This window comes from Bos javanicus, chromosome 3 (genome assembly GCF_032452875.1).
Source record: "Bos javanicus breed banteng chromosome 3, ARS-OSU_banteng_1.0, whole genome shotgun sequence".
Taxonomy (NCBI): domain Eukaryota; kingdom Metazoa; phylum Chordata; class Mammalia; order Artiodactyla; family Bovidae; genus Bos; species Bos javanicus.
The window spans coordinates 77,178,794-77,195,098 of record NC_083870.1 but is presented as its reverse complement, the minus strand read 5'-3'; the positions used below and the strand labels follow the sequence as shown (position 1 = coordinate 77,195,098).

Sequence of the window (16,305 nt, the reverse complement as noted above, 5' to 3'; positions counted from 1 at the left end):
TTTGAATGCTAGGTTTTAAGTCAGCTTTTTCACTCTCCTCTTTCACTTTCATCAAGAGGCTCTTTAGTTCCTCTTCACTTTCTGCCATAAAGGTGGCATTAGCTGCATATCTGAGGTTATTGATATTTCTCCCAGCAATCTTGATTTCAGCTTGTGCTTCACCCACCCTGGCATTTCGCATGATGTACTCTGCATATAAGTTAAATAAGCAGGGTGACAATATATAGCCTTGACATACATTTTCCCCAATTTTGAACCAGTCCATTGTTTCACATCCAGTTCTAACTGTTGCTTCTTGACCTGCATAAAGGGTTCTCAGGAGGCAGGTAAGGTGGTCTGAAACTCTTTAAGAATTTTCCATAGTTTGTTGTGATCCATACAAAGGCTTTAGCATAGTTAATGAAGCAGAAGTAGATGTTTTTCTGGAATTCTCTTGCTTTTTCTATGATCCAACGGATGTTGGCAATTTGATCTCTGGTTTCTCTTCCTTTTCTTTGTGTTATGCCTTTACATATAGCCTCAGAGTGCTGGGGGTGGGGGTGGGGGTGGTGGCAGGCGGTTTTTATTTGCTACTTCTTTCCTAATACAGTGTACTCATATGTTCCTGTCTTATTTTGAAATAGTCAGTGATGTTTCCTGCCACGTACAACAACCCTCAGCCCATTCATAGCCCCTTAATTAGGAGATTAGTGTTTGGTTATCCTTTGAGCAGAAGTGGCCACTGATTGGGTTGCCCTGAGCTAGTCCTTGGCTTGTTTGGAGATGATCTTATGTGGAGGGCTTCTGTGTCACAGAGTCCATGATGGATTGTTAAATCACTCAGATTGGTTCACTTTAGGATTCCATCTAGACTGTGCAGTGAGTACAAACCAGACAGGTGGAGAGAAACAGATTCAGTGAGAAAGTCTGAAGGATTTGTCTGCTTCTCAGAGGGTCTCAAGTCCTAATGATTTCTTGTTCTTGCTCTAGATAGTATAAATCCTGAAAATAAACTCCCTCCGCTTTTAAAAATGATCCTTGCAACCAACACACACACACACAATCTAACTGATTTCTAAGTATTATTTTTGTAATCTTAATTTTTTCCTTACAACAACTTCTTGAAGCCTTGAAGGAATTTGCCTAATGTCACACAGTTATTAAATGGTGAAGCTGGGACTTAAGACTGATTGTTCTGATAATAATGCTATATGCTTTCTACTTTAAAGTACTACATAACTTAGTGAAAATATGCTTAGAAGCAAAGCACAAAGTTGACATTATCTGTTAGAGGGTTGTGGTAGTGCTAGGCATGGAATAATGGTAAAGATCCTTACAGGAGTTTCTTTCCTTTTACCTCATTAATGTCATTGGATTTTTAAAGCAAATCTATAAAGTAGAGACATGAGAGGCAATTTTATCTTCAGTTTCAAATGCTGAAATTGAGCTTCTGGAAGTTAATCAACTTGACCAAGGCCACAAAACCAGGAAATAGTAGGGGCAAGTTATTAGAATTACATCTTTTTAAATACCCAGCCCCATGGGTGGCACATATTTGACATTCATAAGTGCTTTTAGGAAAAAAGAAAATAAAGGAAGGAATAAAAGTTAGGAAGGAGGATGGATGGAAAGTCTGTTTTTATAACTTTAGACTATATACAGAGAACAAAGATTCTGTGCTGTTCATCATCCCTTCAACCTAGGGCACCATCGAAGCCATCCGCAGCAGTCCCCAAGCTTATTTCTTGGAAGGTCTGTGTTTGGGCTACCTAAGGCCTCAGTAATTCTTATCCTCTGTGAGTCATCCTTTCCTCCATCTGTTTATATAACAAGTCTAACCACAGCCATTGTTGCTGATTACATGCTGGAAATGACCTAACAATGTTTTATTTAATGATCTCCAATCATTTCCATCTGGTCTGTGGGTGGCTGCACAGTCATTATTCATCAATGAAACTTTACAAACACAAACACATATGTATGTATATAATAAAACCTTAACAATTTACACTAATTGGAGGGAAGGCCTATCTGAATTAACAAAAAGTAAGAAATGCTGTTTTATTACTTGAAGCTCATGATGTAATTAACCACCTAATGAACACGCGGCATGGTGGGAAGAGCACTGTAATGGGAGTCATTAAGGAGAAAGATGAGACGAACAGAGCAGACAGAGTCTAGGTTATGCAAGATAAAACGTGGAGCATGGCGGCCACATTTCATGGTCTGGTTCTTAGATTTGTAGGTCCAGAAATGTGAAAATGTTGGTATTGCTAGAAATGACCCACTCAACAAGGCTAGAAGACACATCCCACATGACAAGTAAATGAATCACGCTAAACAAAATGATATGTGACCTAAATATAAAATTAAATGTTGATTCATTAATTTTGCTTGAAAACCATCTTTCAGGTGGACCAAACATATATGCTGCCTGATTAGAACATTATATCTCATGTAGGAAAGTGCTCATGATAAACCAGTTTTGATTCATTATGTTGCATTCTGTTGCAGGTAGCAAACTACAGTTGAAAGTAGGTTTATATGTATATGTATGTGTATATATGTGTATATATATATATATATATATATATATACACATGTATATATATATGCTCAGTCACTCAGTCGTGTCAGACTCTTTGTGACCCCATGAAATGTAGCCTACCAGGCTTTTCCATCTATGAAATTTACCAGGCAAGAATATTGGAGTGGGTTGCCATGCCTTCCTCCAGGGGATATTCTAGACCCAGGGATTGAAAGTGCATCTCTTGTGTCTCCTGCATTGGCAGGAGAATTCTTTACCATAGGGCTACCTGGGAAGCTCATATACATATGTATAATTGAGTCTTTTTGTTGTAAGCAGTAATTAACACAACATTGTAATTCAACTATACTTTATTGATCTCTGGTTCCTCTGCCTTTTCTAAATCCAGCTTGAATATATGGAAGTTCTTGGTTTACGTATTGTTGAAGCCTAGCTTGGAGAATTTTGAGCATTACTTTGCTAGCATGTGAAAGCAGTGCAATTGTGTGGTAGTTTGAACATTCTTTGGCATTGCCTTTCTTTGGGATTAGAATGAGAACCGAACTTTCCCAGTCCTGAAGCCACTGCTGAGTTTTCCAAATTTGTTTTATATTGAGTGCAGCACTTTCACAGCATCATCTTTTAGGATTTTAAATAGCTCAACTGGAATTCCATCACCTCCACTTTGTTTGTAGTGATGCTTCCTAAGGCCCACTTGACTTCACACTCTGAGATGTCTGGCCCTAGGTGAGTGATCACATCACTGTGGCTATCTGGGTCATAAAGATCTTTTTTTTGTATAGTTTTTCTGTGTATTCTTGCCACCTCTTCTTAATATCTTCTGCTTCTGTTAGGTCCATACCATTTCTGTCCTTTATTGTGCCCATCTTTGCATGAAATGTTCCCTTAGTATCTCTAATTTTCTTGAAGGGATCTCTAATCTTTCCCATTCTCTTGTTTTCCTCTATTTCTTTGCATTGATCACTGAGGAAGGCTTTTTTTTTTTTTAATCTCTCCTTGCTATTTTTTGGAACTCTGCATTCAAATGGGTATATCTTTCCTTTTCTCCTCTGCCCTTAGCTTCTCTTCTTTTCTCAGCTATGTGTAAGGCTTCCTCAGATAGCCATTTTGCCTTTTTGCATTTTTTCTTCTTGGGGATGCTTTTGATCAGTGCCTTCTGGATAATGTCAGGAACCTCTGTCCATAGTTCTTCAGGATCTCTGTCTATCAGATCTAATCCCTTGAATCTGTTTGTCACTTCCACTGTATAATCTCAAGGAATTTGATTTAGGTCACACCTGAATGGTCTAGTGGTTTTTCCTACTTTCTTCAGTTTAACTTTGAATTTGGCAATAAGAAGTTCATGATCTGAGCCACAGTCAGCTCCCAGTCTTGTTTTTGCTGACTGTATAGAGCTTCTCCATCTATGACTATGCTATGCTATGCTAAGTCACTTCAGTCATGTCCGACTCTGTGCAACCCCACAGACGGCAGCCCACCAGGCTCCCCCGTCCCTGGGATTCTCCAGGCAAGAACACTGGAGTGGGTTGCCATTTCCTTCTCCAAAGCATGAAAGTGAAAAGAGAAAGTGAAGTCCCTCAGTCGTGTCCGACTCTTAGTGACCCTGTGGACTGCAGCCCACAAGGCTCCTCCATCCATGGGATTTTCCAGGCAAGAGTACTGGAGTGGGGTGCCATTGCCTTCTCTGCCATCTATGACTACAAACAATATAATCAGTCTGATTTTGGTATTGACCATCTGGTGATCCATGTCTCTTGTGTTGTTGGAAAAGGCTGTTTGCTATGACCAATGTGTTCTCTTGACAAAACTTTGTTAGCTTTTGCCCTGCTTGTCTAACTCAATGAAACTATGAGCCATGCTGTGTAGGGCCACCCAAGATGCACAGGTCATGGTGGAGAGTTCTGACAAAATGAGGTCCACTGGAGAAGAGAATGGCAAATCACTTCAGTATTCTTGCCTTGAGAACCCCGTGAACAGCATGAAAAGGCAAAAAGATAGGACACTGAAAGATGAACTCCCCAGGTTGGTAGGTACCCAATATGCTACTGGAGAAGAGTGGAGAAATAACTCCAGAAAGAATGAAAAGACAGAGCCAAAGTGAAAACAACTCTGAGTTGTGGATTTGACTGGTGATGGAAATAAAGTCCAATGCTGTAAAGAGCAATATTGCATAGGAACCTGGACTGTTAGGTCCATGAATCAAGGTAAACTGGAAGTGGTCAAACAGGAGATGGCAAGAGTGAACATCGACATTTTAGGAATCAGTGAACTAAAATGGACCAGAATGGGCAAATTTAATTCGTATGACCATTATATCTACTACCGTGGGCAATAATCCCTTAGAAGAAATGGAGTAGCACTTATAGTCAATAAAACAGTTCAAAATGCAGTACTTGGGTGCAATCTCAAAAATGACAGAATGATTTCTTTTCATTTCCAAGGCAAACCATTCAATATCACAGTAATCCAAGTCTATGTACCAACCACTAATGCCAAAGAAACTCACGTTGAATGGTTCTATGAAGACCTACAAGACCTTCTAGAACTAACACCAAAAAGAAAAAAAAAAAGATGTCCTTTTTATCATAGGGGACTGGAATACAAAAGTAGGAAGTCAAGAGATACCTGGAGTAACGAGTGTAAACACAAGACAGTCTAAATTCACTCAGGGAAGCTTTTAAAATTCTCCTTACACATATGAACCAACTGGCTTCATTCATAAAATGGTGCTGGTTATCCTCTATCAGTCGTCTCTGCTACAAAACTGATACAGAAGTGTAGTGAACCAGACCTGGAGTCCGTCCAGGGTTGGAATCTCAGATTTGCCACTTGCTAGTTGTGTGACCTTTCATCTCAGACATTACTGTTGTTTGTTTTCCATCTCTAGAAGTTTAATATGGATCTTTTTTATTCATTTATCATCATGCTTATGCTCTTCTATACTTTCTTGAACATATGGAGCATATTTATAGAAGCCATTTTAACATCCTTATCTATTAGTTGTATCATCTGTGGCATTTCTATATCTATTTCTATTGACTGATTCTCCCTGCTGCCTCCCCAGGTTTTAGGGCATATTTTCCTGCTTTTTTGAATGCCTGTTACTTTTATGTTGAGTAGGAGACATTGCAAACTTTATGTAATTGGGCACAGATTTTTTTTCCTCTAACCCTTTAAATAGTTTTAGGCCTTCTTTTGAGGGCTTCCCTGGTGGCTCAGGGAAAAGGCGATGGCACCCCACTCCAGTACTCTTGCCTGGAAAATCCCATGGATGGAGGAGCCTGGTGGGCTGCAGGCCATGGGGTCGCTAAGAGTCGGACACAACTGAGTGACTTCATTTTCACTTTCATGCATTGGAGAAGGAAATGGCAACCCACTCCAGTGTTCTTGCCTGGAGAATCCCAGGGACGGGGGAGCCTGGTGGGCTGCATGTATGGGGTGGCACAGAGTCGGACATGACTGAAGCCACTTAGCAGCAGCAGCTGGTGGCTCAGATGGTAAAGAATCTGTCTGCAATTCAGGAGACCTGGGTTTGATTCCTGGAGCAGGAAGATCCCCTGGAGAAGGGAATGGCTATCCACTCCAGCATTCTTGGCTGGAGAATCCCATGGACAGAGGAGCCTGCTGGGCTACAATTCATGGGGTCACAAAGAGTTGGACACAACTGAGCAACAAACATTTGAGGTATGCAGTTAAGCTAATTGGAAACAAATTGATTCTTTTGACTTGCTTTGAATTTGTGGTAGGCAGGTCCAGAGCATCCTTTAGTGTAGGCCTGGTTTAGTCCCAGTAGGTGCTTATCAGGAGATCTTTTTACTCTGGCTACATGAATATTAAATATTCCCAACCCTGGGTGAGTTCTGGGAATGCTCCTTTCTGATGGTTCTCCCCTTGCACTGGTAGTTTCTTGCACACAGATGGTGATGAGTTCGCAGGTAAAGATGTAAGGGAAACCTGCATGTCTCTGGAGCCCCCTTCTGTGTGACTCTTTCTTCTCCAGCACTCTGCCCCAGAAATTTTAGCTGCTTTGGCCTCCCAGACTCCAGACATTGTGACCTTAAATAGCTGGGTTCTGTATGGGTCCTGTTCCCTTTGGAACAGCCTGGAAAATTTATGCAGACAGTAAGGCAGGGCTCACCTCTTTTTTTGTAGGAATCACTGTCCCACTCTGCCTCTTCCTGAATGTCTGAAAACAATCTTTTCACAGAGTTTGTTCAACTCACTAGCTGTTTCAGGTGGAAATATGAATCTAGTCCCTGTTAGTCCACCATGGCTAGAAGCAGAAGTCCACATGTCCTGCTTTATGAACCACACTCCCCCGCTTACCAGCTGTGTGGGCCTAAGCAACTCTATCTTGAATTCCTTCAGCTGTAAAGTGGAATTGGTAGTAATAGCTATTTATTGTGTGGTTGTGCAAATTAAGTAAAATAATCCATATGATGTACTTAGTATATTGCTTGGCATGCCAGCTAGATGTAAAATTCTAGCAGTGATCCTGGTGCTCAGCAGACATCTGTCTCAGCTGAACTCAAAACCAGGGGGTTTCTGTGCCACAGGTTTTATGCCAACTAATGGATCTGTTTTCACTGCTAAGTCTGATCTGGGATTTATGAGGCTCTCCTCTCTGTTCTTTAGAGTAGTCTTAGGTAAACGATGGCCCACGGGCCAACTGTGGCCTTCTGCCTACATTTTGTGAATAAAGGTTCAGTGAAACACAGTCATGGCCGTTTGTGTATTGTCTGTGGCTGCTTTTGAGTAGTCATGGCAAAGATCAGATGCCTCACAAAGCCTAACATGTTCACTGTCTGGTCCTTTACAGAAAAAGTGTACCAACTCCTTTCTATTGAATGGGACAGACGAATCCAAAACACATCAGCACATTCCTACCTCTTTAAATCCCTTTAAATCCAAATCCCTGGCTCAGAATGATAGGGGTGGGAGGGGGCTGCATGTGTCAGGACCTACAGGTGGCTTCTCTGAAAGAGCTTGGAGTCCATGACACTCATTCTGGGCCAAGTCTTCAGTGGATTTCCACACATCCTGACTGGCTCACTCTTCTCTATGACAGACACCCTCTCCTTGCTCCTAGTCAGGAATTCCTGGAGTGCTGAGAGTACCAAAATGTCACGGACCAATTAGAAGTCATAACAAGATTTAAGAAATGATGTGGATTTGTTCCTTTAATTTTGGCTTGTTAAGAGTAATTTTTATTTTATAAAAGAAAGGACATTTAATCCCTAGTGATAGTTCCCATATGGGGTCAATTTAGCTTTATGAAAAACTCATGAGAATATCCTTATTTTTTCCCTTCTTTAATCAGCTACTATTCTGCCTACAGACAGATGTTTGGGGATAACTGGTCCATGTGTTCCTTTTAGCTCCTGGTCCATCCCCCTCTGGAGCTCCTGACATGTCCGTTTGGCGTTGGGCTCTGTGCTTTCTGTCCTCCTGTTGCACCCTCCTGTGGTACTGTACGTTTATATCAGTAGTACGTGTTACACGGCAAACAGGTGCTCAACGTCTGTTTTACTCACTTCTTCATGAGAAGTAACTTGATCACTGTCACTTGCAGAATAGCTTAAATGTTTACCAAATGGATTTCATTTTAATTTGGGGCTGACTTTCCTTTGGAAACTTTCTCTTATTAGATGTAGCCTTCTTGGCCTTTATACTCTTTTCTCCTCTTGTGAACTCAGGGACCAGCTAGTTCCTCAAACTGTTTCCCGACCCATCCTCATGGTGGAGAAGAATGAATGAGGACTCCTGGGGCATCTAGGGCCATAGATCTAAGCTGCTCAACACATGGGAAATTCCTTCGAAGTCTCATATTTTAACTTGGAAGTTTGTACAAATATTGTATTCTGCTACATAATATATTCATTTGTTTAGAAGAAAGGACTTTTTTCTTAGCTACTAAACAATACGAAAAGATGATCAACATCACTAATCACTAGGGAAATGCAAATCAGCTGCTGCTGCTGCTGCTAAGTTGCTTCAGTCGTTTCTGACTCTGTGCAGCACCATAGATGGCAGCCCACCAGGCTCCCCCATCCCTGAGATTCTCCAGGCAAGAACACTGGAGTGGGTTGCCATTTCCTTCTCCAATACATGAAAGTGAAAAGTGAAAGTGAAGTCGCTCAGTCGTGTCCGACCCCATGGACTGTAGCCTACCAGGCTCCTCCATCCATGGGATTTTCCAGGCAAGAGTACTGGAGTGGGTCGCCAATGCCTTCTCCGATGCAAATCAGCACACTGGAACAAGTGCTACAACCACAATGAGCTACCTCTTCACATCCATCAGATGGCATATATATATATATATATATATATATATAATCTGAGAATGCTGCAGCTGATATAGAAGACAGCATGCTGCTGTTAGTCGCTTCAGTCGTGTCCGACTCTGTGCGACCCCAGAGATGGCAGCCCACCAGGCTCCCCCATCCCTGGGATTCTCCAGGCAAGAATACTGGAGTAAGTTGCAAGTGAAAAATGAAAGTGACTTCAGTCATGTCTGACTCTTAGCAACCCCATGGACTGCAGCCCACCAGGCTTCTCTGTCCATGGGATTTTCCAGGCAAGAGTTACTGGAGTAGGGTGCCATTGCCTTCTCCAAGAAGACAGCATAGCAGTTGCTTAAAATATTAAAAGTAGAATTACAATGTGACCTAGCAATTCCACTTCTGGATATATACCCAAAAGAATTGAAAGCAGGGACTCAAACAGATATTTGTACACTGTTGTTCATATTATTCAGAAGAGTCAAAGATAAAAACAATCCTAATATCCATTGATGGATAAATGAATAAAAATATGTAAATACACAAACACAATAGAATATTTCTCAGTCTTAAAAAGAAAGGAAATTCTTATTTGTGCTACAACATAGAGTGAGCATTGACAACATTATGCTAAGCAAAGTAAGAAATAAGCCAGATACGAAAGGACAAATACTGTAAGATTCCACTTATATGAAATGAAGTGTTTAGAACGGTCAAATTCATACAAAGAGAAAGTAGAATGGTGGTTACTAGGGGTTGGGGGAAGGAGAAATGGAGGTTATGATTTAATGGGCACAGAATTTCAGTTTGGGATGGTAAGAGGGAGGTGGATGGCAATGGGTGGCGGTTATACAACATTGCGAATGTACCTCAGAACTGTTTACTTAAAAATGGCTCCAATGGTCGATTTTAGGCTTTGCATATTTTACCACAATAAAAAAGGAAAAACAGAGGCAAAGGTTCATTTTAGAAAATTTAGAAAAACTACAGAGGGGAATCCCTGGTGGCTCAGAGGGTAAAGCGTCTGCCTGCAATGCGGAGACCTGGGTTTGATCGCTGGGTCGGGAAGATCCCCTGGAGAAGGAAATGGCACCCCACTCCAGTACTCTTGCCTGGAAAATCCCATGGACAGAAGAGCCTGGTAGGTTACAGTCCATGGGGTCGCAAAGAGTCAGACACGACTGAGTGACTTCACTTTCACTTCACAGAGGGGAATAAAGAAGAAAAGACTAGTCACTTGAATTTTTATCACTAGAAATAAATCTTAAGAGTTTGTTACATATTTTTTTATGCATGTGTACAAATTTTTAATGACTACAGAAACATGCTGTTTTATATTTTTATAATCAGGGAAGGGAATTAACATTATTGAGCAACTCTATGTGCTACTTTCACTTCCTTTATTTCATTTCATTCATCAAAAAAAAAAAAAATTGTGAAATACATAGGTTTTATACCTTCACTTTGTAGATGAGGAAACTTAGAAAAGTTTCTCAGGTTCACGTAAAAGGACAGAACAGTAATTAAAGCAAGTCTGTGTGTTCACAAAGCCCATATTCTTTCCAGGATTCTGCAGTGCCTGTGGCACTGAGAGGCAGAACAAGGTGTTCAGAGACCTGGCTTACATTCATTTTACATCAAAGGAAACTGAGGAGTGAAGGAATCAAAGTGAATTGCTCACACATTTGGACATTACAAGTCCCAAATTTTCACAAGTATTTTGTGAGGCATGGGATGTAGTTTCCAAGAGAGGCAGCATCTGATTCTCCAAAGGGCACCCTGGTGTTGGCCTGGGTAACCTGCAGCACTTTACAGGGGCATCTGCCATGTGATCAATGTGCTGCCCTGGGAATCCTACTCCCTCCTCTAGGCTTGTACTAGAGTGCTGGAGACTCGCGTCCTCTTCTCTATAAAAGCCCCGTAAAACTCCACTCTGAAGTCTTGGCCGCTACTAGGTTGGACAGTTTTGTTTGTTTTGGTCCAGAGTCCCTAAGGCAGGGCCTTCCTGGAGGTGGAGATAGGGAGTGGCCAGGCAGCCATGTGGCAATCCTGCCAGCTAGTGGCCACACAGAGTATGGGCCTAAACTCAAGACACTGCCGCCTAGGGACTCAGGTTGACTCAGTCAGAGGGCAAGGGTTTCCCCACTTAGCTATATGCATGATGGGAGATAGGGAGGCCTAGAGAGAGCAAGTGATATATCCAAGGTTTGGACAGAGTTGGAGTTAAAATGGTATGGGGAGGGAGGAGGGAGGAGGGTTCAGGATGGGGAACATGTGTATACCTGTGGCGGATTCATGTTGATATATGGCAAAACCAATACAATATTGTAAAGTTAAAAAAAAAATTCTCTCTCTCTTGGATCCCAACTCATTTGAGACATTTACTAAGCACATTCAGCAAAATTGAAAAATGCGCTACTTACTAGAGAATATGTGCAAGATCATTTCTGTTTTTCACAGCAAATCTCCAGTGAAGATACTTTATAATGTCTATTTTATTTATGATAAGCTTAAGGCTGGAGATGTTACTTGTCCAAGGTTACACAGCTATCTGGTAATGAAATTAGGATTCACCAATGAGTCCAGTTCCCCAAGGTCGAATCATAAAGGCCTCACAATATATTAGTAGATACAGGTTATTTTTCGCTGTTACAGTTTCTTCCAAATATTGGATAGAAAATAAATGTTTTTTGATAATATATATGGAAAAAATCTTTGACCATAATTAAAATCAGGATAAATTGAAAAAATAAAAGCCATCATGGGAGAACTGGTGTTGGAGATGAACCTTAAAGGACTGTAGGGTTTCAAAAGGCAAGTGGTCTGATAATAAAAGGCATCTAAGAAGTGTGAAATGCAGGGGAAAAAGTATGGGAACAGTTTGGGAAACAACAAATAATCCATTTTGGCTAGAATCAGATATAGACTGTAATTTGGGGAGCGAGGAGATATGAGCTAGTTTGGGACTCTATTGCAAAAGGCTTGGAGGAGGAACTTGTTTCTTCTTCTTGAGCAACTGGGAGTGATGGAAAGTCTTGGTGAACAGGAGCATGGCATGTCTGAAGCTACACTTTAGGAACTTTCTTTTGGAAGCTGCACATGGGATGGGTTATAAAAGGGCACAGTCCAAAAGGAGAGGGACTTTGGTGATTTGTCATATGAAGAGGGGTACTGATATAGATGCGTGTCTAAGAAAGGAGAGGGCTAGAACATGGGATATCCTGCTTGCTAAGAGTAATAAAAAATATGCCTTTATTGACACTATATAAAATGAACAAAAATATCAATTTCCATATAAAATTATTATTTTAAAATTAATTTAAAATTAAAATTTAGATGTGGTGGGAGTGGTGATGGAGATTACAGAGGACATGAAGGCCACTCATCCCAAACTACGCTTTGACATGGCCACTGACTGTAACTGACCATCAATAAGGAAAGTCAGTCTTCAACCCCTTGAAATCGTCTCTGTCCAGAACCAATATCTACTAATTTCCTGGGATCTGACTGATTCTAGTCCTTTAGGATTTGGGTCAAAATGAGGAGAGAAAAGATTACAAAAATTCTGACTGAGTAGGTCTTGAGTGTGGCCTCAGCATCCGTAATTTTTTAAAAAAATTCTCACCACTGGCATAGACAAAAGACAAAAAGAAGAACTACTAAATTTGGGAAACACCCATAATTTGAAGTGCAGATGAATACATTAATCCAGCAAAAGATAGAGAGAAGATGAGGTCAGTGAGGTAGAAAGAGAGTCAGGAGCATACATTGTTACCAAATTCAAGCAAGCAGAGTTTTAAAACCAGAGTTAACAATATGTAATACTGGGAACAAGGGAAAGAGAACAAGACATGAAAAAAGCCCATTGCATTTAGTAATAAGAAATCACTGGTAGTCTTAAAAAGAGTTGATTCAAATGAATGATGAGTTAAGAAATAGTCCAAGGAGTATTTATTACATGTGATGTTAACAAGTGTTCTGAAGAAAAATGTTTCTATGGTCAAGTGTGCTGGACAGTATTTGATTAAGTGTCCGTTATTTGTTTACTCTGAACTTTTAGTTTTCAGATATTACTGTCCTGTGGAAATAATTCTGAATAGCTATCACTTTTTTTTTTTTAAGAGGTTTTATAGGTTTTTTTTTTTTTGGCTGTGGCTGCACAGGCTTTTCTCTCCCTCTGTGGAGAGCAGGGGTTACTCTCTATTCACAGTGCATGGGCTTCTCATTGTGGTGGCTTCTCTCCTTATGGAGCACGGGTCCTAGAACATAGACCCAAAAGCTGTGGCATTCACAGGCTTAGTTGCTCCATGGTTTGTGGAATCTTCTCGGATCAGGGATCAAACCCGTGTCTCCTGCATTGGTGGGTGGGTTCTTTACCACTGAGCCACCAGGGAAGCTCCAACTATCAACTTTTAAAGGAACTGGTGTGTTCTATACAACAGAATTTTATAAATGTTATACTTAAGGTTTTGACTTTGCTTGGTTTTTGCATTTTCATGATGGAAGAGATCTGAATATATTTGTAGGAAGAAAAGAAGCATTAGAAAAAGGGAATGTGAAGATGCAGAAGAAAGTAACTTTTTATAAGGATTTAAGATAAAATGTGAAGGAAGCACTCTTTGTTAAAAGTGGAATAGGATATGAATTTCCCTTTATTTCTGAAAAATATAAATATATGGGATTTTATATACTTAACAGGGATTTTTCAAAACCTGTATGGTGAAGGATAGAAAACACTGTTCAAAGACAAATATGTGCTCAGTAGCTTCAATCGTGTCTGACTCTGCAACCCTGTGGACTGTGGCCTGACAGGCTCTTCTGTCTGTGGGATTCTCCAGGCAAGAATACTGGACTGGGTTGCCCTGCCCTTCTCCAGGAGATCTTCTCAACCCAGGGATTGAACTTGCATCTCCTGTGTCTCCTGCATTGCAGGCAGATTCTTTACCTTCTGAACCACCTGGGAAACCCTCAAAGACACATAAAAAAGATTCAAAAGAAGGGTGAATTAATATGTTATGGCTTCCATAACAAAATACCATAGATTAGGTGGCTTGAACAACAGATGTTACTTTTCCTCACTGTTCTGGAGGCTGAAAGTTCAAGACTAAGGTGCCAGTAGAGGTGGATTCCTCTGAGGCTTCTCTCCTTATTTTGCAGATGCTCATCTTCTCACGGTGTCCTCACCTGGCCTTTCTCTGTGCTTGAGTACTCGTGGTGTTTCTCCCTCTTCCTTTAAGGAATCCATTCCTATTGGATGAGGGTTCCACTCTTATTATCTCATTCAACCTTAATTGTGTCTTTAAAGGTGCTATATCCAAATAAACTTGCCTGGGTGGTGGGGTTAGGGCTTAAACTTATGAATGTGTGGGTGTGGAAAACAATTCGATTCATAACAAATAGGAAAGTGTTTTTTGTTGTTGGTAAGAATGCTTCAACACTATTGATGGAACCCCAATAAAAATCCTAGTGAGCTTCTTATAGAATTGGACAAATTGGTCCTAACGTTCATATGGAAAAATAGGAAAAGAGTGAAAAGGGAAACTTCTGAATAGAGCCTAGCCCAGAAGATACTAAAAATAGAAGAAAATCTCTGTAATTAAAGCAGTATAGAACTGCCCTATGAATAGACAGATAATAGAAAAGAATAGAAAGTCCAGAAATAGATCCAACTATTTAAAAATATCTACTGTATGACATGATAAAGGTAGTATCTCAAAATACTGGGAAAATATAGTCTTAAATATAAATAGCTATAATTGGGGCAAATCAGATAACTTTGAAAGAAAGATAGGACCATTCCTCACAACAAACATAAACAAGAATAAATCCCAAATCAATTAGGGCTTTAAACATAAAACCAAAACCAAAATTTGTAATACAGAATAAATATGGATGAACTTTACTTGAGTATAGAGAAAAAATTTCTGTGACTGAAAGTTTGGTATGATAAAAGAAAATATTGATCAATTTAACCAAAAAAGAAAGAGAAGTTTTGCATGACAAAAATTTATTACAAGCAAAATTAGAAAAAAAAATGACAAACTGAGATAAGGTGTTTTAAAAATATATCAGAGATAAAGGCTAAATCTCTATTTTATAAAGAACATTTTAAAATTAAGGGGAAAACCCTAAATATCAATAGAAAAAAATAGGGAAAAGATATGCAAAGATAATTCACACATAGAAGATATAAAATTGTGTTCAGTTTCAGTCATGAACAGAGAAATGCAAATAAAAACTCTAATGAGATGCTGTTTCTCACCCATCGTATTGACCAAAATGCCAAAGCTTTGAAATTCACTCTCAATAAGGCTATGATGAAAGATATGCTCACACATTGCTTGTGGGAATGAAAAATTATGTCAGTCATAAAGGAAAGAATCTGGCAACATTTAACAAAACTACATATTCATTAACCTTTGACCCAGCAATTCTATTTCTAAACATTATCCCTCAACATGCATATATGCACAAGGTTATTCATTGCAGCACTATCTATAATTGCAAAATATTGGAAACTACCTATATGTCCACAATTTGGAGTCAGTTGAATAAACTATTATACCTACAGGCAATGGAGTACTATATAGCTGTAACAAAGAATAAGGATGGCCTCTAAGAACAGATTTGTAGTGATTTCTAAAAGATTTTAAACAAAGTGAAATAAAGCATTTCTTATATGCTATTTTTCATGTAAGATGGAAAGGAAAACATATACTTATTTTCTGTTTCAATAAGAAATAGAAAGAATGAGTCAGAAAACAACAGATTGGTTACCTACATGGGGTTGTGGGGTAGGGACCAATGGGTTAAAAGAACTATAGGAGTGAGTGACCCTTCTCTGAATATACTTCTTTGTATGGTTTTGACTTCTGAAAGCATTTTAATACTCTAAAAGTTTTAAAAATAAATTAATTATTAAGGAGGAGGAGGGCTAAGCCTAAAAGCAATTGAAAAAATAATTTAATTTTAAGTGACTATACTAATCTTTAAGAGGGAAGGTAAGAAAAGGGAAGGGAAAGGAAAGCAAGAGGAGAACGAGAAGGAGGAGAAAGGAAGAAGCAAGTTAATTAATGAACATGATATTTTACTATATACTATTAGTCATGGCCAGAATAGAGTATGTAGAGTTGCGTGTGTTGGGAGAGTGGAGTAGGGGAGGTGAGATTGGAAAAAAAAAAATTAACTCTTTTTAATAGTTTTGTTTATTGTAGTACTTGCAAAATCCTGAAACTATTTTAGATGTGTCATAGGATTGAGCAAATGGATACATAGTATCTTGTTGGAAACCAGAATTCTTTCTGTGGCAAATGGCCATACAAATATGAAATACAGAAGAGAAAGAAAAAACTCCAGGCAAGAATTGAAATTGTAAGCATCAGTGTGAACACTTGATATCTTAAAAAAAATACGTGGAGACTTCTCTAGTGGTCCAGAGGCTAAAACTACAAGCTTCCAATGGAGGGGAGCGGGGTTTGACCTCTGGTCAGGGAACTA

The 16,305-nt window shown here is 39.6% G+C and overlaps 1 long non-coding RNA gene across 1 annotated transcript in view; it reads left to right on the top strand.

The window, feature by feature from the left end:
- The window catches only part of LOC133244438 (uncharacterized), a 134,101-nt gene that overhangs the window by 60,697 nt on the left and 57,099 nt on the right, over window positions 1-16,305 (top strand). The gene's annotated exons all lie outside the window — the stretch shown is intronic.